Source organism: Furipterus horrens, unplaced genomic scaffold, assembly GCF_987537825.1.
Source record: "Furipterus horrens unplaced genomic scaffold, mFurHor1.1.pri manual_scaffold_4, whole genome shotgun sequence".
In the NCBI taxonomy this organism is placed as follows: domain Eukaryota; kingdom Metazoa; phylum Chordata; class Mammalia; order Chiroptera; family Furipteridae; genus Furipterus; species Furipterus horrens.
Window position 1 is genome coordinate 97,411,799 of NW_028327174.1, and position 21,133 is coordinate 97,432,931.

Consider the following 21,133-nt stretch of genomic DNA (forward strand, 5'->3'; position numbering starts at 1 on the left):
GGTAAAATTGCTGAGAACATTTGTGTACAAGTCTTTACATAAACATAAGCCTTCATTTCCCTTGAGTAAATAGCTATGCATGGAATGACTGGGTTATGTGGCAGCTGCACTTTTTACTTTTTAAGAAACTGCCACTTTTCCAAAATGGTTCTACCATTTCACCTTCCTGCCAACAGCATATGGGTGTCTGTTTTTTCACATTCTTGCCAATGCTTGGGGAGTCTTTTCATTTTCACTTTTCTAATTGCTGTGCAATATTATATCATTGTCATTTTTATTTATATTTCCCTAATGGCTAATGATGTTGAGCATCTTTTCATGTGCTTATTTGAACTCACATATCTTCTTTGGTGAAAACCTGTTCAAATCTTTTGGCCATTTAAAAAAATCATTGTTGGTTTTCTTACTATTGAATTTTGAGACTTTTTATTTTATTTTATTTTTTTATGTATTCTGGATACAAGTCCTTTATCAACTATGCATTTTGAAAATATTTTTTTCCATTCTTATATATTTTTCTTTTTTATGATATGAAAGCAATATATTGCAAGTTTCAAAGATTTGACAAGTTTTGTAGAATCTCTTTCATTAGTAGGTGGAAACTTCCAAACTTCACAATCTTCTGCCAGCTGAACTGGGTGTCATTCACTGGTGTGAGGCCAAAGCCAGTTCAAGGCATGTTGTGATGGGATAGTAATGGTGGGATGATAAACCATGCAATCAGGTCTTGTGCACTGAGTGCTAAATCTCCAGTGTTTTGGATGATAGAAGGGACGTTCCATTTTCACACAAGCGGGGAAGTGACAGCAGAGCTGACTACTAGAAGGTGGTGTTGGTGTTATAACTGGTTTTGGAGGCAGTTTTGCAATCCTTCTATTCATATGCATAAAGGGACAATCTGGCTTAGTACATTTTGCATCCTATTTTCAATTTGGATGAACAAACAAACATTTTCCAGCAAATTTACAACTGGGAAAAGCTTTGCAAGGTGAAACAAGGTGATGGTAAGCACATTCATCCCCATTTTTACAAGCAGGCTAGTACTGGCAGCGCTCCAAAAGTGTTTCTGGGTTCAGTGCCACACTCGGTTCATTCATCTCAGTGGGAGAGGTCTGCAAAGTTTCTGCCATTACTGATCAGTCTGCAGCCAGATATCAAGCACCTCTGCTGCATTCCCTGACTTTTTCCCCTATGTTACCTCCCTTTGTTTCCTGTTCTTTAATGGGGGGACTTATTCTAGAGGTCCCGCTTTGCCTCTGGACCATTTTTGTCAGCAATTCTTGAGAAGTTCGAGTTCTGGGAGCAACTGGAAGTATTTGTTTCTGGAAAACTGTAGAATGGTTGGTTGTTTTTGTTACAGATTCTAGAGCTTCCGATATAGACTTCAAAATTAGGTTCTTGTTAGCTTGTTTAGAAGGAGGAAGTGAGGCCCTGGCTGATATGGTTCGCTTGGTGTGAGCACCCTCCTATAACCAAAAGGCTTGGTGGGAGCATTCTCTTGTGACTGAAAGGTTGTGGGTTCGATTTCCTATTAGGGCACAAGCCTAGGCTGTGCATCCCATATCTGTTCTGGTGCGTGTAAACCCTGGTCTGGGTGCGTATGGGAGGCAACTGATTAATGTTTCTCTCACATATTGATATTTTTCTCTCTCTCTGTCCCTTCCCCTCTCTCTAGAAGCAGTGGGTGGGGGGGTAGTCCTCAGTGAGGATTAAAAAAAAATTTTTTTTAAAGAAGGAGTAGTGAGGGTCTCCTCTCTGGCTTTGCTGGCATTGACACATTGTTGGAGATGCTTCATGCTGTTGCGAAATCCACAATCATCATCTTCCTCTTCCTCTTCTCCACTGTGACTGAAGAGTTTTACTTTAACAACTGAGCTTAGCATAGGCAACCTTGTCTTCTGAAAGTTTTCTTCCTCAATGCTCATTTTTTTCTGAAGAAGGGACTGTAGGTTTCTTCTAAGCTGTTAAGCAATTCTAGTTCACATGAATGTCCTGTTTCATATACCCAGCTCTTCTGTATACTGAGTTCCTTGGCAGAATGAATACTGTTTTGCTGCTATTGAAATTGCAACCTCTTTAAATGAACACCACGATCTGCAGTTCAACTTGCAGGTGGTCGATAAATTTCAATAGAAGGGCAAGAAGAACCATTATGTGTCACTGTAGGTATTTCTGAGATAAGAAATTCTCCTGCATAAAACTTATGTCTTCATCAATGGGATCATCTAGTACTGGCTTAGTGTCAGTCACATCTTCAGAGGGTGCTGGCTCCCTCAGAGGTGTCCGTGTTGACATTTGTCAGGTTGCAGCTCCATTATCCCAAATCTGTCTGCTATTAGTGGTATTTGTTCCTGCGAACTTGAAGAAACTCTGGACTCTCCCTTCTCAGGTCTAGTGCTAGAAACTACAAGGGGTGGCACTGCCACTTCCTGCCTTCTCTCATCTCTCCGGAAACTGCTTTTGTCTAAGGTACGTTAGTGTTGAGTATGTTTGTATCAAAGGGGTCAGTGGTAGCAGCGCGAAGTTCATTTAATAAACCATGAAGCCACAGGGTGAATTTAATTATGTTGTTCTCTAGGAAGAAGGACAGATCTTCTGTCATTGGGTCCTACTGTTCTTGTTGGTCACCAGCACCATAACGTGATCAGAAGTTCTTCACTGAACCCTGGCAGAAGCAAATGCCAGAAAGCCCCAAACATCCCATATGCAAAAAAATTCAACATAAGCTTTTAATTCTTACAATTTCCCTCTAATGACACTCTAAATTTTGGGGCTGATCTTGGTGCCCATCTCCCTGGCTCCCCCAGCAGGCGGCAAGCTCAGTACCACGTGGTGCTTCTCTTAGCCCAGCCCACAGCCCCATGGCCAAAGCTACCGCCACTTCTGGCTCTGTTATTGTTTTTTTCCTTCAAAACCTGTAAAAAGTGTTGGCATCTTAAGAAAGAAGGAAAAGAGAACAGGAAACTCAAGGATCTTGACCTTTTTCTCACTCCCATTCAATTTAATAATGCATAAAGGGAGCAATTAAAACAAGATTACATATCATAAATGAAATTATGAAATCGGTCTAGTAGCATTTCCTCTCAAATATTACTTACCAGGTACCTTTGAATCCAACTTCTTTTATATTATAGAGAATAAAGGAACCCCCGTTAGAGGTGCTTTTACTATTCTTGACTTTCCATTCATTTTGTATTTTTCTAGCTGTAGACTTTGATTATGACCATGTTTTCCTTAACAGTGTCTTTGGAAGAGCAGAAATTTAAAATTTGGATGAAGTCCAGTTTACTCAATTTACTCTTCTATGAATCATGTTTTTGGTGTTACATAAGAGAAATATTTTTTTTCTATAGAAAATTTAAGTTTTAGGTTTTACATTTGGGTCTATGATTCATTTTGGGTTAACTTTTATGTATAATGAAGGTATGAATTAATGTTAATTTTTTTAAAGATTTATTTATATTTTTAAGTATATTTTATTGATTATGTATTACAGTTGTTCCAATTATTCTCCCTTTGCCCCTCTCTTCCCAGTATACTCCTGCCCTTCAGCAATGCCCCCCTCCTTAGTTCATGTCCTTGGGTCATGCATATAAATTCTTTGGATTCACCTTTTCTTATACTATTCTTAACTTCCTCTGTCTGTTTTGTACCAACCAATTATGCTTCTTAATCCCTGCACCATTTCCCCACTTCTCCCCCTCCCCCCTCCCAGCTGATAACCCTCCAAATAATCCCCATACCTATGATTCTGTTCCTATTCTGGTGGTTTGCTTAGTTTTTTATTTTATTTTTTTAGATTCTGTTGTTGATAGTTGTAAGTTTGTTGTCATTTTAATGTTCGTAGTTTTGATCTTTTTCTTAAATAAGTCCCTTTATCATTTCATATAATAATGACTTGGTGATGATGAACTCCTCTAGCTTTAACTTGTCTGAGAAGCACTTTATCTGACCTTTCATTCTAAATTATAGCTTTGCTGAATAGAGTAGTCTTGGTTGTAGGTCCTTGCTTTTCATCACATTGAATACTTCTTGCCAGTCTCTTCTTGCCTGCAAAGTTTCTTTTGAGAAATCAGCTGATAGTCTTATAGGCACCCTTTGTAGGTAACTCTCTGCTTTTCTCTTGCTGCTTTCAAGATTCTCTCTTTATCTTGAACTTTTGTCATTTTAATTATGATGTGTCTTGGTATAGTCCTCTTTAGGTCTAGCTTGTTTGGGACTCTCTGTGCTTCCTAGACTTGTATGTCTATTTCCTTCACCAAATTTGAGGAGTTTTCCTTTGTTATTTTTTTCACATAAGCTTTCAATTTCTTGCTCTTCCTCTTCTTTTTGTGGCACCCCTATGATTTGGATGTTGGCATGTTTAAAGTTGTTCCAGAGATTCTTAAGCCTCTCCTTATTTTATTCAATTCTACTTTCCTCATTCTGTACTGGTTGACTGTTTATTTCTTTCTTATGTTCCAAATCATTGATTTGAACCCTGGTATCCTTCCCTTCACCATTGGTTTTGTGTGGCTTTTCCTTCGTCTCATTTAGCATAGCCTTCATTTCTTCCCTTATGAGTTTGCCATACTTAAGCATATCTGTCAAGCCTGTGAGCATCTTTATCACCAGTGTTTTGAACTCTACATCTGTTACGTTGGCTATCTCCTCATCTGTTAGGTTGGCTATCTTCTCGTCACTTAGTTCTCCCACTGGAACCTTGATCTGTTCCTCTTTTGGACCATACCTCTCTGTCTCCTCATCTTGACAGGCTCCTGTGTTTGTTTGCCTCTGTGTCTTAGGTAGAGCTTTCGCTCCTGTTATATTGTAAGGGGGTGGAGCCTTAGGTATTCATCAGTATGGGGTGACCTGTTTCACCACGTTGTGGTGCTGTATGTGGGGAGGGGTCTGAGAGGGAACAATACTGCTTTTTCAGCACTCACCCCCTTTTCAGGCACTTCTCCCGCTTCCAGTATGGGACCAGCTCCCCTCTAGCTGTGACCCTGGCTGTCATTCCCAGAATGGGTGGGGCTGCAGACATTCTAGGACCGTGGTGGCCCTTTAAACAAGTGGACTCTACTGTACTGAGAAACTGGCAGTTTCTTCCTCTGCCCAGACTCCCACTGGTTTGCACAGTCAGAAGCAATGAGGCTTGATTTTCCCTGGTGCAGGAACTGTGAGCTCTGTGGTCTGGTCTGGAGCTGGGAGGGCTCCTCAGGTGTCCCTCCCGACTTTTAAAAACGTGTGACTGCACTTTTCACTGGCCTGCTGCTTTCACTGCTGCTGCCACCACCACACTGCTTCCTCTTTCCTCCAGCTCTGCCCCTCCTACCTGTTTGGATGAGCATTTCTTCTTTCTATCTTTGTTTGTTGGACTTCCATGAAGCTCAATTTTCTGGAACTTCTGATTGTCTCTGGTGTTGAGGTAGTTGTATTCCTTCCTAGTTGCGGAGGGGGATGCAACATGTCTGTCTAGGCCTCCATCTTGGCCAGAAGTCACCTCTAGTTATAATTTCTAATGTTCACCATTTTTTGTGTGTGTGTGTGTGTGCAGATTTATATTTCTCTCTGGTATCATTTCTTTCTGCCTGAAGGACTTTCTTTAACATTTCTTGTAGTGCAGATGTGTTTGCTGGTGATGGATTCTTTCTGGTCTTGCTTGTCTTAAAGAGCATTTGTTTCACTTTCATTTTTGAACAGTAGATTTAATGGGTACAGAATTCTAGCTTGACAGCTTTTTTTCCTTCAGAAGTTTAATAACAAATGTGCTCCTCACCACTCTCTTCTCACTTACATTGTTTTCAATGAGAAATATGATGTCTTCCTTACTTTTATTCCTTGCTACATATGTTTTTCCCCCTCTGGTTCCTTTTAAGATTTCTTCTTAAAAACTCTTAATCCCTAGTTTAAATAAATTGAGTATAATGTCACTTGTTCAAGTTTCTTATTTGAGGACTCATTGAGCTTCTTGGGTCTATGGATTTATAGTTTTCATCAAATTTGGAAAAAATTTAGCCATTATTTCTTCAAAAAATTTTTGACCCCTCCCTCTCTTTTGTTTCCTTCAAGGCTTCAATCACAAGTATAGTTAGGCTGTTTTAGGTTATCCCACAGCTGACCGATACCTGTTTTGTTGTTGTTGTTGTTGTTTTAATGTGCTTTATTGATTATGTTGTTACATTTGTCCCAATTTCTTTTCCCTTTGTTCCCCTCCACCCAGTGACACCACCCTCCCTCCAGTTGTCCTCTCCCCTTAGTCCATGACCATTTGTTGTGCATATAGTTCTTCTCAACATCTTCCTATCTACTCTACTCCCTCCTACTATGCTTCTTAATTCCTGTACCATCTCCCTCCCTTTCCTCCCTTCCCCCTCCCCACTGACCTCCCCCTCATAATGTTCCCCATACCTATAATGCTTTTCCAAATCTCGTTGCCTACTTAGTTTGCCTTTGTTTCGGTTCCCTAGCTTCTGTTGTTGGTTGTTGTGATACAGTTTTCATTTTAATATTCATAGTTTTGATCCTCTTTCTCCTAAACAAGTCCCCTTAACATCTCGTATAACAGTGGTTTAGATCTAATGAAGTCCTTCAGTTTTACTTTGTCCTGGATGCACTTTCTCTGCCTTTCTATTCTGAATGACAGCTTCACTGGATAGAGTAATCGTGGTTGTAGGTCCTTGCTTTTTATCACCTTGAATACTTCTTGCCAGTCCCTTCTTGCCTGCAGAGTTTCTTTTTAGAAATCAGCTGATAGTCTTATTGGGACCCCTTTGTACATAATTCTCTTTTCTCTTGCTGCTTTTAAGATTCTCTCTTTATCCTTAATTTTTGACATTTTGATCATAATGTGTTCTGGTGTGTTTCTCCCTGGGTCCAGTTATTTTGGAACTCTCTGTGCTTCCTGGACCTGTAAGACTATTTCCTTCCCCAAGTTAGGGAAGTTCTGCTTCATTGTTCTTTCACATAATTTTTCAAGTTCTAGTTCTTCTTCACATTCTGGCAGCCCTATGATTCGAATGTTGGCCCGCTTATAGCTTTCTGATAAGTTTCTGAGCCTCTCCTCATTCTCCTCACTTCTCATTTCCTATTTCTGCACTCGTTGACTGTTTGTTCCTTCCCTATGTTCCGATTTGTTGATTTGACCCCTGGTTTTCTTTCCCTCACCACTGACTTCGTTTGTGTTTTTGTTCATTTCAGCAGGACTAGCCTTCATTCCTTCTGCATCTTGTTTAAGATCTGCTGTTAGGTCTGTAAGCATTTTTATAACCAAAGTTCTGAACTGAGCCTCAGAAAGATTATCTATCTGCTGGTCCATTAGATTAGATATTTGCTGCCTGATTACCTGCATCACTGGGACCTCTATCATGATCTGCGCCATCCAGACAGTTTTATGTTTACCTTTGCTTCCTGTGTGGGGCTATCACACCTCCTACACTATAGGGGATGGAGCCCTGTGAACTCATCACAACTGGGCAACCCTTCTCACCATGCTGTGGCATTTTCTGTGGGGGTGGGGGTCCAAGATAGATTGCTGCTGTTCACTCTCCACTGAGAGACTGGGAGCCTCCTCCTCCATGCCCACCCCTTCCAGGCCTCACAGTCTAAGGCAATGGAGGTCTGCCTTCCCCAGCTTTGGAATCGCAAGCTGATTGGTCTGGTCTGCAGCCAGGGGTGCTCCCCAGGTGCTTCTTGCTTCTCCTTAAATACGGGTGTCTGTGCTTACCGCTGTCCCACCACCATTGCCACTGCCGCTGCTGCTGCCAACAGCACAGCTTGACCTTTCCGCCCAGGCTTTGCCCCTCCTGCCTATCCAGACGAGCACCACTTCTTTATAACTTCATACGTTGGATTTCCATTTATTTTCTGGAACTTCTGGTTATTTCTGGTTTTGTAGCAGTTGTATTCCTTCTTAGTTGTGGAGGAAGATGGAGCGTGTCAGTCTAGGCCTCCATCTTGGCAAGAAGTCTCTTCTGTGTGTTTGCCTCTGTTGTTGTTTTTAATTCTCTTTTTTTCTCTTTGTTTTATTTTGGATAATTTCTGCTTCTGTGGTTCAAGTTCATTAATATTTTCTTCTGCTATATCTAATCTGCCATTATCCCCATACATTGTATTTTCCATTTTGTGCATTTTGGTTTTTATTTCTAGAGTTTTGATTTGGATCTTTTCAATATCTTTTATTCCCTAACTTTTTGAACATATGGAATACAATTAAAATAACTATCTTAATGTCCTCATCTGCTTATTCTAACATCTGTGTAAGTTATGAGTTGGCTTCAATTGATTTTTTATCGATGAATTATAAGTAATATTTTCCTGCTTATTTGTTTTCCTGGTAATTTTTTTTGTTTGTTTTTTTAATGTTTTTTATTGATTATATTGTTACAACAGTTCCAATTTTCTCCCCCTTGTTCCCCTCCACCCAGCACCCCCCTCCCCCAGCAATCCCCCCCAAGTCCATACCCCTGGTTCGTAAAAATTAACTATCCCCCCCCCTCTCAAATATTAGGACCCTTTGTAATCTTGTAAAGGACAATGGGCGAAGGTCTCAAGCTCCTCTAGCTGCTTCAAGCTGGACATGGTCGTCGTCCTACCTACCCTTGGGTCCAGAAAACTCTAATAAGAGTGGGGGTGTGGAGGGGTCCTGGTAATTTTTTATTGAATGTCAGACCTGGTGGTTTTTGCCATATTGGTTGCTGAGTATTCTTGTATTTCTCTGAATATTCTTGAGAGCTTTTTTCTGTGACCAGTGAAGTTATTTGGTGCTTTTGGAATTTGCATTTATGATCTGTTACGCAGAACCAGAGTTGTGCTCAATCTAGGGCTAACTATGCCCCACAGCTGAGGAAATGCCTTCCCTTCCCAATGCCCTTGAGTCCTGAGATTATCCAGTCTTGTTGGTGTGAACAGTCACTCTCCCAAGCCCTGTGCAGGCACCATGATCTCAATCTTTTCAATGTTTCTTTTCCCCCCACCTTGGGTAGTTTCCTTGCACATCAGTGCTGACAAGTACTCAGTTGAAAGCTAGAAGGGGACCCTCTGCAGACATTTGGATCTCCCTCTCTGTGCAGGTTTCTCCTCTTCGATACTCTATGAACTTCCCTGCCTACTTTCCCAGCAGATAAAGGTCCGTGGTAGCATTTCTAACATCAGTAGACTTGTGTCATTCAATGATGTGAAAACAAAAGCAGAACAGACTACTGAAGGGAAATGTGATTTCAGCCCCCTAAAATTTCCCATCTAAAAGTAAGAACAGTCATTTCCTTGAAAAGAATTATAGTCTATGGGCTCTGTTAATGCTCCTGGATATCCATTATTCAATGGGCTCCTTGTTATTGCCACAAGTTGTGTTATTTAGGCAATGACTGATGCTCAATGAGGAACAATGAAGGTATAGATTAAAACTTCAAACTGGAAAAAAAAAGGGAACTGGTTAGGTTCTAGGTAACTTGGTGACACTTGATCTCTGCTATGGTTTCAAACACCTGGACAGATGTCCCCTGCAGTTTTTTATTACCCTCACCCTCAAGATTCTGATGGGCAGTGTGAGGCAGAAATGGGAAAAGACGACTGTGGACCATGAGGAGGCTAGTGCCAGGTAATGGACAGCCTGTTTTCCACCCACAGGTGCTTTTTTCATCCCCGACCTCATCTTCCTTTTCACCTGTGGCATTCCTACCTTCCTCTTGGAGACAGCACTCAGCCAGTACAAAGCCAGGGAAGCATCAGAGCCTCGAGGAAGATCTGCCCCGTCTTTGAGGGTGAGTAGCTATGTGCTTGATTCCAGGGCATCTGCACTTGCGATTATAAACCGTACTTAAAGTCGCTGGGTGGTTTAGCAGCCATGCTGATTGAGATAAGACTCTGTGTCTTTATGTTAGACCTTCCATTTATGAGCCTGATACTGAGCTAGTCACCCAGTCCATCTGAGAATGGAGAAGATGGTGATGAGGATGGGGAAAAGGCTTTAGGTTAAATAAGTAGAGGGCAAAGCTATTTTAGCTGTATGTTTTAAAAATATGTAACAATGATTTTGTAGCTTCAAAATATATTTAATCAATTATAAAACATTTTGAAAGAGAATTTTAAGTGAAGAAAACATCATTAATAATTCTACCTCTTGATACAAAAGCTATTTAAATTTTATGGTGTTTTAGTTCAACACTTTTTTCTATGTAGGATTTTCCTTAGTTTCTATTTTGGAATAATTATATATTCACAGAAAGTTGAAAAAATAGTACAGAAAGGTCAGGTATACCTTTAATTCAGTTTTCCCCACGACCTGGAAATTGACATTGGTACTATCACCCATAGACCTTATTCAGATGTCACCGGTTTTCCTTGCACTCATTTGTATAAGTCTGTGTAATTTTAACACTCTGTGTGTGTGGATTTGTGTAACCACCACAACAATCAAGATACAAAGCTGTTCTATCATTCAAAGATCTCTGTCACACTACTCCTCTATAGTCATATTACCCCTCCCCTCCCCATCCCTACTTCTAGCAACCACTAATTTGTTCTCTATCTTTATAATTTTGTCATTTTGAGAATGTTATATGGGTGGAAACATACAAAATATAATCTTTTGAGATTGGCTTTGGCACTCAGCATGATCACTTGAAATTCATCCAGCTTGTTCTTGTATCGATAGTGCATTTCTTTTTATTGTTGAGTAGTATTCCATGGTATGGATCAATCATAGTTTACTTAACCATTCACCCACTGAAAAATATTTGAATTGTTTCCAGTTTGGGGGGGTTTATTTCATTCTTTCTGTCTATATGGAGTTTACATATCTATTAATATGGAATATACACAATTCATATCTGTTTTACAGTTAGTGCTATTTTCCATTTTCTACATAATTATTAATGATTATATAAACTTCCGTCAAGTAGATATATCATAACTTACTTACCAGTTCTTTTTTTTGGATTTTTAAAAATATTCAACTACTTATAAAATTATTATATTCTGCTACTTATAAAATTGTTACATTCTGCTATTATTTGTTGAGATAGATGCCCCCCCCCCGCTTTTGGGAATTATTTCTTTGGCATAAATTTGCAGGATTAGGGTCATTGGATCAAATGAATGATCAAGTTGATGTCTCTTAATCTAGTTTATTAAATTGTGCTGTGGAAGTGTTATATTGACTTACAATATCACTAGACATGAGTAAGCATCTTTCTCTTCTGTCTTTAATAACTCTGAGTTATGTGTGGTTTCCAACCTTTTCTCATATTGGGACCACTTGGGAGCCTTCAAAACATCCTGAGGTCTGTACCACTCCACTGGATTGAGATTTAATTGGTCTGGAGTCTGGTCCAGGCTTTGGAATTTTAAAAATATCCCCAGGTAATTTTAATATGAAGACAAGTTTGGAATTTATTGAGTTATATTACTTGTAAAAAGTTTCACTCGGGCTGCCAGTGTAGAATGGTACCTCGTTAGTGTTTGATTTTTCACACCTGAAATTAATTATTAGGGAGGTTCTACTTGTATTTTCTCCTACATGAATTGTCTGTTCCTGCTCTTAATATGTGGTTTTGTATTTCAGAAATATATCAGACTAAATTCAGTGAACATTTAACTATTGGAATCTTGGAGGTAGTCGGCACATTTTAAAAATTACTTTGAGTTAGTGAACTTCCAGAACTCAATCAAGATGCCAGTGCACAGGGAGCCAGGCTAGGGCCGCAAGAGGCTGGGAGAATGGTCCCCCCACAACCTGGGAAGAGCTGTGGGAGCACGAAGCATATGCAGCACTCAGCACGCTCCTGCCTGCCAGGGAGGGAGAGGAGAGAGCAGGCGTCAAGGCTCCAGCACTTCTTGTTTTAGGACATTGACTGGGGAGCACAAACCCTCTCCTAAGCAGGTGTGGATAGTGAGTGAGAAATCTGTCCACTGTCTCTAGCTCAATCCTGCCCTTTGCCCCCACAAGCATCAGCTATGCCTCCCAGGTGATCCTCATGCTCCTCAACACCTACTACATCATCGTGCTGGCCTGGGTGGGCCCTCTTCTACCTCTTCAGCAGCTTCACCACCAACCTTCCCTGGGGAAGCTGCTGCCATGAGTGGAATATAGGTGAGGTCACCTCTGAGTCCATTTCCTCCTGCTGCTCTGCCACATGAGCCAGGACTGGGATTGTCCCTGTATCCCAGGCGACCTGCTTCCCAGCTGTAATTTGAGACTCACTAGAAATCTGCCAAGCAAATCACGGAAATCTTACACCAAAGATAAGAGTGAGACTTCACCAGCATCACAGGCAAAATGTCAAAGAATTTTTAAAAATATACTCAATACATATATTATGAATTCATGTATTATGCAAATAACTGACTGTTTGTGCAGCTTACTTACTTATTCCAGTTTGAAACATTGTTAGTTTGAGATACCATATAAATATTGTTTGTTCCTTTGTTTTGTTTCTCATGCCTTCTCTCTGATACTATTTTAGGTCTTCCCAACTCACAACTCATCTGGATTTAACCTGAGAATAACCTGTCATGTATATCATCAATATAACTTATAATAGCAATTTGTTTTCTCTTGTGCCTGTAGGACTCCAGGAGCCACCTGTGGCAACAGAACTGCTGAGTCTAACAAGCTGAAGTAACAGAAACTTAAAAAAACGTGGAACAGCGCTATCCCAAAGAACTCTCTGTGATGCCGTACCATCCGGAAAGGTGGCCAACGTGTGGTTACTGAGCACTTGAAAGGTGGCTAGTGCCTGTGAAGAACTGAAGTTTTTACATTTGTACTTAATTTTAATTAACTTAAACATAAAGAGGTACATGTGACTGGTGACCACCTTTGGACAATGCAGCTGAAGAGCATGCTGGACACCTGTCCTGTTGGGTCTCAGCACCACATCTCGCACTCACGGCCCTGCCTGTGCCGTGGTTAACTTCTCTTGTTCAGATAATTTTCTCAGTTCTGAACTGCAGTTTGAACCTTTTCCTGGCCAGGGAGGTGCATTTCTACCACCATTAGCATCATACTCATGGCCCCTCTTGCCCTCACGCTTTATGCTCCCTTCCCAAGCATTCCCCGGCCCATCTCTGCCACCACCTCCATGCCACCATTTTTCAAATGGAAAGTCAAATCTTGGAGGTCCTGCCCCTGCCACCCCAAGGTGCATTAGTTTCTTGGCAATATCTGTGCTGCCCCCTGACCCTGCTGTGGTTCCTACATGCTTTTTGTCTGTTTGTCTGGTTTTCCCACAGATCAGCAAGAGCTTGAAGGCGGAAAAGATGTCTTTATCGCTATAGCCTTTGCACCTAGCACAGTGCTGGCTACATTGCAAGCACTCAAAAATATTTGTTGGATCAATCAAGTTTTTAAAATGTTATATTCTAGTATTTTCTTAATATGATATATTTTTCCTCCCTCCTTCCCGCTCTCCTTTCTTCCTCTTTTCTTCCTCCTTTTCTTTTTTCCCTTCCTTCCTTCCATCAATGGGCACTGAAATCACCCTTGACAACCAGCTTGTCAGATAGTGATTTTATCCAGATCTCGGTGGAGTTCCTCTTGTAAAATTGTGTGAGTTTTTGGTGGCCTAGGACTTTGCTTTAGGCCTAGGTCTAGGTTGATTGGAGCGGGAATATCTCTGAGTCAATGTTGAGGCAAATGCAAGGCCCAAGTCTTTTGCTTCATGACATTTTGGACATTTCTCCTAGTGAGGCTGGTTTTACTCCGAGCCCAGCGTCTTGAATTGCTTAAGATGTCCTGTCCTGTCAAGGTGAAATGCTTTTCTTGGCGTGGTGTGCTGAAGCTTCAAGGAAAGCGACATGTCTAGTGAAGAGAGTGCTCGACTGTCATTGTCGTTCAAGAGATATTATTGAGCTCCGACTATGCCAGGCTCTGCTCCAAGAACCTGGGATGTGGTAATGTACAAAAACAAAAGCCCCTGCCTGCATGGAGCTGATGTTCTAGTGACAGGAGACAGCCCATAAACAAAAATAAATGAGTAACAGGTGTCGTGTTAGAAGAAGTGCTGTGGAGGAAAATAAAACAGGGAAGAGGTTTTGGGAGTTTTGGGGGCTGTAATTTTAAATGGTCATCAGCAAAGGATTTACTGAAGAAGGGCTGGGAATGAGCCACTGAGCTAGCAGGAGACAGAGACTAGGTAGAAGGTTCACCCAGCCAAAGGCCTTGGGACACGAGAGCCTGCAGCACCCAGGGAACAGCAAGGGGTCCATGTGGCTGGAGCAGGTGAGTAGAGAGCAGTGGGAGGTGAGGCCAGAGGTGAATAGGGCCTTGGAGGTGATTATGGAGAGTTTTGAACTGGGGCATGTCATAAAATGTAACCTAAATTTTAACACTATTACTCTAACTGCTATGTGGAGAATTGACTAGGGAAGCAAGAGTAGAGACTGGAAGCCAGCTGGGGAGGCAGGAAAGGATGGTGACCTGCCCCAGGGTGGTGGTGGTGAAAACGAGAAAAGTCAGATGCTACATATTTTGAAGATGAACATCCACACCTCACTGGACTGGATTCTAACCCTCACTTCACCACTTAAAAGTTAAGATAGGCCATTTCTAAGCAGAGTCACGTTCTTTATGTATACAATGGGGAAAACACTCTGTCTTAATATTCTCAAAGAGTGTTTTACTAGTAAAATATGAAAAACACTGTAAACGCTCTTTGTGAAACTCCAAAGTCACGTACAGATAACTAAGAGCCACTACTTATTGAATACTTTACAGATGTGTTTCCATTTAATCCCCTATCAGTCTTACAAATGGATATTCTTACGTCCATTTCAGATGGAGGGATGTGAGGCTTAGCAAGCCACATAGGGAATAACCAGAGGGTCAGGATGCCAGGCAGAACTTTCTTGCACCTGTCCCTGTACTCTTCGGCTGCTTGCCCATGTAACTTCCCTAGAAGGGTTCTTATTATCCCTCAAAGGTGGTGACTTTATACACAACAGTTACCTGGAAATATCTGTGTACTTTGAAGCAGATGGCATGCAGAGCATCTTTCCTGATGCCATCTGATCACATTTTAATAAGAATGTGTGCTCAAACATTTAGAAACCGAGGAGTAAAAGCATGTAGGAGAGGATGACATAGGTTTGTTGAGGTTATATGTTTAAGGATGTTTTGTATAGACAACTTCGGCCGAGTTCTTTCCAGATGCCATACTTCCATTCTCCTGAAATGTCACACCAAGTACTGGCTAATGATTTTTCTCTTGCTTCCCTCCCTGGGACCCATGAGTAGAACACTGTGTGGAGTTTCAGAGGATCAACGGCTCCCTGAATGTGACCTCTGAGAATGCTACCTCTCCTGTCATTGAGTTTTTGGAGTAAGTGAGGCCCTTTCTTTATCCCATTGTGGGCTGTGTGCTTGAAAGAAGGGCACAGGGGTGGGCTCATGCAGTGGTGACTCTCCATGAGTTAACAGGGGAAGTATTTCTATTGCCTTCTTCAGTGGTCCTGTCACTGAGGTGGCTTTTTTCTGTTGTGCCTGTACTCATGGTTAGTGCAGAACTGGCTTCAGAGATGAGAATTTTGCAGCTCTCCTGCCTTTCCATGCCCACGTGCCCACCCCCATGTTAGACTGTGCACACACATGTGTGACCACACTTCTAACTACCCTTCTCTGTTCACTGCATGGATATCGTCTCTTATCTGCCCCTCCCCCCAATACTGATATTCATCTAGGGCATGATTCCTAATATCGAAACATCCTAAAACCCTGGTTGAGAAAATATGTGTCTGCAACTCCTTCTCTGGGTTAAACTGGTATTCAGCCTCCCAGAGCAAACTTACCTGGGAACAGTTTACATTCGCACCCCTTTATATCGACCCCCATCTCTGGGCAAAGGAGAGCCTCATGGATTCAGGCGCAAAGAGCTGACAAGTCTTTGGACAAGAGCGTGGAGGCAGGGCTCTGCTGTCTGAGATATGCTGGCTGTGAAGTGGAGGCTGGCAGCAAGAGTTGAGCCAGACTCAACCTTCTCTCCCTAGGAGGTGGGTCCTGAAGATCTCTGATGGCACTGAGCACCTGGGGACCCTGCTCTGGGAGCTGGCCCTGTGCCTCTTGCTTGCCTGGGTCATCTGCTACTTCTGCATCTGGAAGGGGATCAACTCCATAGGCAAGGTTCATGTTGGAGAGCTCCTGGCCCTTCCATACCAGGACACTCTGCCCTTGCTGGGGCTTCAGTTACCTGGGAGTTCCCTAAGTTGTAGCCTAGTCAGAGGTGGGAGGGAGTAACCCAACACAGATTTCCTTGATCCTGTGCCTCTCCTGGGTTCAATCTCAAATCCTTCTGGTCTTTGGGGAAAGTCAAAGGAAAAGGGGAGGGGAGAGAGCGAGAGAGAGAGGATACTTATAGAGGAATATCATCTTGGAATATACTCCATATGTGGGCACATTAGTTTGTTGAATATTTCTTTGGGAAAAAATTTTCATTAAAACCGTTAGTCTCAAAATGATTCTTAGTCAACCCAAGAAACTGGGGCAGACTCTTGCCTAGAGTGTATGAGGGGTTAAGAAGGCATTCTGAGTTCTTCTGGACTCTTGCCTTGGAGGCCTCTGACAAGACTTCCTTCCTAATCTGGCTGTCTGGTTGCACTGAGCTTGTAAGCTCTGTGAGGACAGGGATCAGGTGCTGACAACCTTGCCATAATTCCAAACACAGCTGTTGAGAGAATACCTAAGTTTATTCAGTCGCTCAACAAATATGTATTGGGTATGTATTGGGGGAGGGGGAGTGTTTACGTTGGAGGGGGGAGGGAAAGGAGAGGCTGTGGGCTCATGGCGCAGGGGAGGTGGAACTGAGCAACTTCTGGGGTGAGAGGGCGGGAGCAGACAAGGAACTCCTCCTGTGGCCTCTTCTGCAGGTGGGGACCTCCTGCTCTGCCTCACTGCGGGGTCTCACAAGTTCCTTATCTCTCATCTGCCACTTGGCCAGGTGGTGTACTTCACAGCCACATTTCCTTACCTCATGCTGGTGGTCCTGTTAATTTGAGGGGTGACGCTGCCTGGAGCAGCCCAAGGGATTCAGTTTTACCTGTATCCAAACCTCACGCGTCTGTGGGACCCCCAAGTAAGAAGCCACAGGCAAGGGCTGTCACGTGGCTCTGGAGGTGCTTGGGCTACAGACCTTCCCTATGCTCTTGGGCCATCCCTGAGTGGCTGGGGAGGGTCTCAGACATCTGTTAGCCACTGTTTGTGGTCTCTCCTTGGCTCACAGCTGCCAGGAAAGCAGGGGACCCTGAGGCCTAGGAATATTTCTCAGAGGCAGCAGATGTCACTAACAGCCTTTATTCAGAGGCTGAACCCTTTTCCCACATCTACCCATCCCCTTTTTACCTTTTGTCCCTTGGCAATCTTATTTCACACCTTGCTTCCTCTCTATTTCTTAACCCTCCACCAGCCCCTCCTCGGTCCCTCCCTCTGTCAGGAGGCCCATCCCCAGGCCCAGTTCTCCAGCCCCTGCCAGCCCCAGCTAGGCTGGGTTGAGTTTCCTGTCAGTTGTCCAGAGGCCCCTGTCCCTTGCCTCCCCTCAGCCAGCTTCTGGATGGCCCTCAGGGAGCAGGCATGCTGTTTGCTGACTGGAGGGGTTGTAAAGCAAGGCTTGAGATAAGCCACTGCCTCTGATGGGTTTCTTCTGTTTGGCAGCCATTTTGAAAGCTGGCAAAGCCAGGAGGTGTCAAGGGCTGGGGAGTGTGGGTCAGCTTCCCCGAGAGCTCCTAAGGTGTGTTACCCCGCTCCTTGCCCCACCTCTGCCACCCTTTGTGCTGGAGAAAGCTCTCAGTCTCTGACAAGGGGCCCTGAGGAGACTGAGGGTGGAAGGTACCCAGCACAGAGAGGATGAGCAAGTGAATGGCATTTAATTTAATTTAACTTAATTTTCCATGGGTCATTTATACATGTTCCTTGACTAGATCCTTCCCCTTCTTACCCCCCTTCTCTAACTTCCCCCTCCCCCTTGTCACTGTCAGTCTTTACATGCCTCTGGTTCAATTTTGCTCATTTGTTTGTGTTGTTGATTAGTTTCCTGTATTAGGTGATATCATATGGTATTTGTCTTTCATTGCCTGGCTTATTTCACTAAGCATAATTCCCTTTAGTTCCATCCCTGTTGTCACAGATGGTAGGAGTTCCTTCTTTCTTTCTGCTGCATAGTATTCCATTGTGTAAATGTACCACAGTTTTTTGATCCACTCATCCCCTGATGGGTTGTTTCCAACTCTTGGCTATTATAAATAACGCTGCTATAAATATAGGGGTGCATAGGTTTTTTGGAATTGGTGTTTCAGGATTCTTTGAGTATAATCCTGGCAATGGAATTGCTGGTTCAAAAGGCAGTTCCATTTTTAGTTTTTTGAGGAAATTCCATACTGTTTTCCACAGTGGCTGCACCAGTCTGCATTCCCACCAACAGTGCACTAGGGTTCCCTTTTCTCCGCATCCTCGCCAGCACTTGTTGTTTGATGATTTGTTGATGATGGCCATTCTGACCGGTGTGAAGTAATATCTCATTGTGGTTTTTATTTGCATCTCTCTGATGGCTAGTGATATTGAGGCTTCTTTCATATGTCGATGGACCCTCTGTATGTCCTCTTTGGAGAAGTGTTTGTTCAGGTCCTTTGCCCATTTTTTAATTGAGTTGCCTGTCTTCTTGGTGTTGAGTCATATAAGTTCTTTATATATTTTGGAGATCAATCCCTCATCTGAGGTATCATTGGCAAATATGTTTTCCCATACGGTTGGTTTCCTTTTCAACTTGCTGTTTTTTTTTTGCTGAGCATAAACTCTTTAGTTTGATGTAGTCCCATTTGTTTATTCTTTCCTTTATTTCCCTTGCCTTAGGAGATGTATCAGTGAAAATACTGCTATGTGGGATATCTGAAATTTTCCTGCCTATGTTTTCCTCAAGGATTTTTATGGTGTCGTGGCTTACATTTAAGTCTTTTATCCATCTTGAGTTTATTCTGATGTATGGTGTAAGTTGGTGGTCTAGTTTCATTCTTTTTGCATGTCCCTGTCCAGTTCTCCCAGCACCATTTGTTGAAGAGGCTCTTTTCACACCATTTTATGTTACTTCCCCCTTTGTCAAATATTAGGTGACCATATAGACCTGGGTTTATTTCTGGGCTCTCTATTCTGTTTCATTGATCTATATGTCTGTTCTTATGCCAGTACCAGACTGTTTTGATTACCATGGCCTTGTAGTATAGTTTGATGTCTGGTATTGTGATTCCTCCTGCTGTGTTCTTCTCCCTCAAGATTGCTGTGGGTATTTGGGGTCTTTTTTGGTTCCATATAAATTTTTGAAGTATTTGTTATAGGTCTGAGACATATGTCTTTGCACTGAATCTATAAATTACTTTGGGTAGTATGGACATTTTAATGATGTTGGTTCTTCCCATCCATGAACATGGTATATGCTTCCATTTATTTGTATCATTCTTAATTTCTTTCTTCAGTGTTATGTAGTTTTCTGAGTACAGGTCTTTTACCTCCTTGGTTAAGTTTATTCCTAGGTATTTTATTTTTCCTGTTGCTATGGTAAATGGGATTTTTTTTCTAGTTTCTACCTCTGATATTTTATCATTGGTCTACAGAAATGCCTTCGATTTCTTAATATTAACTTTGTACCCTGCTATTTTGCCAAATTCACTTATTAGGTCGAGTAGTTTTTTAGTGGCGTCTATAGGGTTTTCTATGTACACTATCATGTCATCTGCAAATAATGATAGTTTTACTTCCTCTTTTACAGTTTGGAAGCCTTTTATGTCTCTTTCTTGTCTGATTGCTGTGGCTAGGACTTCCAAGACTGTGTTGAATATGAGTGGAGAGAATGGACATCCTTGTCTTGTTCCTGATCTCAGGGGGAACGCTTTTAGTTTTTACCAATTGAGTATGATGTTGGCTTCAGGTTTCTCATATATGGCCTTTATTATGTTGAGATATGCTCCTTCTAGTCTCATTTTGCTGAGTGTTTTCATCATAAATGGGTGCTATACTTTATCAAATGCCTTTTCAGCATCTATTGATATGATTATGTGGTTTTTGTCTTTCATTTTGTTTATGTGGTGCATTAAGTTTATTGATTTGTGAATATTAAACCATCCTTGCATCCCTGGGACGAATCCCACTTGATCATGGTGTATGATCGTTTTAATGTGTTGCTGGATATGGTTTGCCAATATTTTGTTGAGGATTTTAGCATCTATGTTCATCAGTGATATCAGCCTGTACTTTTCTTTCTTTGTTGTATCTTGACCTGGTTTTGGAATTAGGGTAATACTGGCTTCATAGAAAGAGTTTGGGAGTCTTCCCTCTTCTTGGATTTTTTGGAATAGTTTGAGAAGGATAGGAGTTAGTTCTTTGCTAAATGTTTTGTAAAACTCACCTGTGAAGCCATCCAGTCCATGGCTTTTGTGTGCCAGGAGTTTTTTATTACTGCTTCAATTTCACTAGTTGTTATCAGTATGTTCAGGCTTTCTGCTTCTTTTTGATTCAGTTTTGGAAGATTATATGTTTCCAGAAATTTGTCCATTTCATCTAGGTTGTCAGATTTCTTGTGATACAGTTGTTCGTAGTAATTTCTTATCATCCTTTCTATTTCTGTGATATCGGTCATGATTTCTCTCCTCTTTCGTTTCTGACTTTATTTGGGTCCTCTCTCTTTTTTTTTTTTGATGAGCTTGGTTAAAGGCTTGATGATTTTATTTATCTTTTCAAAGAATGAGCTACTGGTTTTATTGATCTTTTGAATTGTTTTTTAGTCTCTATGTTATTTAATTCTGTTCTGATATTGATAATTTCTTTCCTTCTACTCATTCTGTGCTTTGTTTGTTGTTGTTCCTCTAATTCTTGTGACTGTAGGGTTAGGTTTTTTCTCTGAGATTTTTCTATCCCTTTTAGGTAGGCCTGTATTGCTATTAACTTTCCTCTCAGGACTGCTTTTGCTGTGTCCCATAGGTTTTGGGTTGTTGTGTGTTCACTATCATTTGTTTCCAGAAACTTTTTCATTTCTTCCTTGATGTCACTGTTAACTCATTCATTATTGAATAGCATGTTTTTTATTCTCCATGAGTTTGAATGCTTTTGAGTTTTTTCCTTGAGGTTGATTTCCAGTGTCAAGCCATTGTGATATAAGAAGATGCTTGATATAATTTTAAT

General features: G+C 41.8%; 2 pseudogenes; one reads left to right on the forward strand and one right to left on the reverse strand.

Annotated features, from left to right (window-relative positions):
• LOC150012501 (sodium- and chloride-dependent GABA transporter 2-like) overlaps nucleotides 1–21,133 on the forward strand; it is a 43,188-nt pseudogene that overhangs the window by 8,262 nt on the left and 13,793 nt on the right.
• Nucleotides 642–2,787, reverse strand: LOC150012502 (zinc finger CCCH domain-containing protein 14-like; annotated as a pseudogene).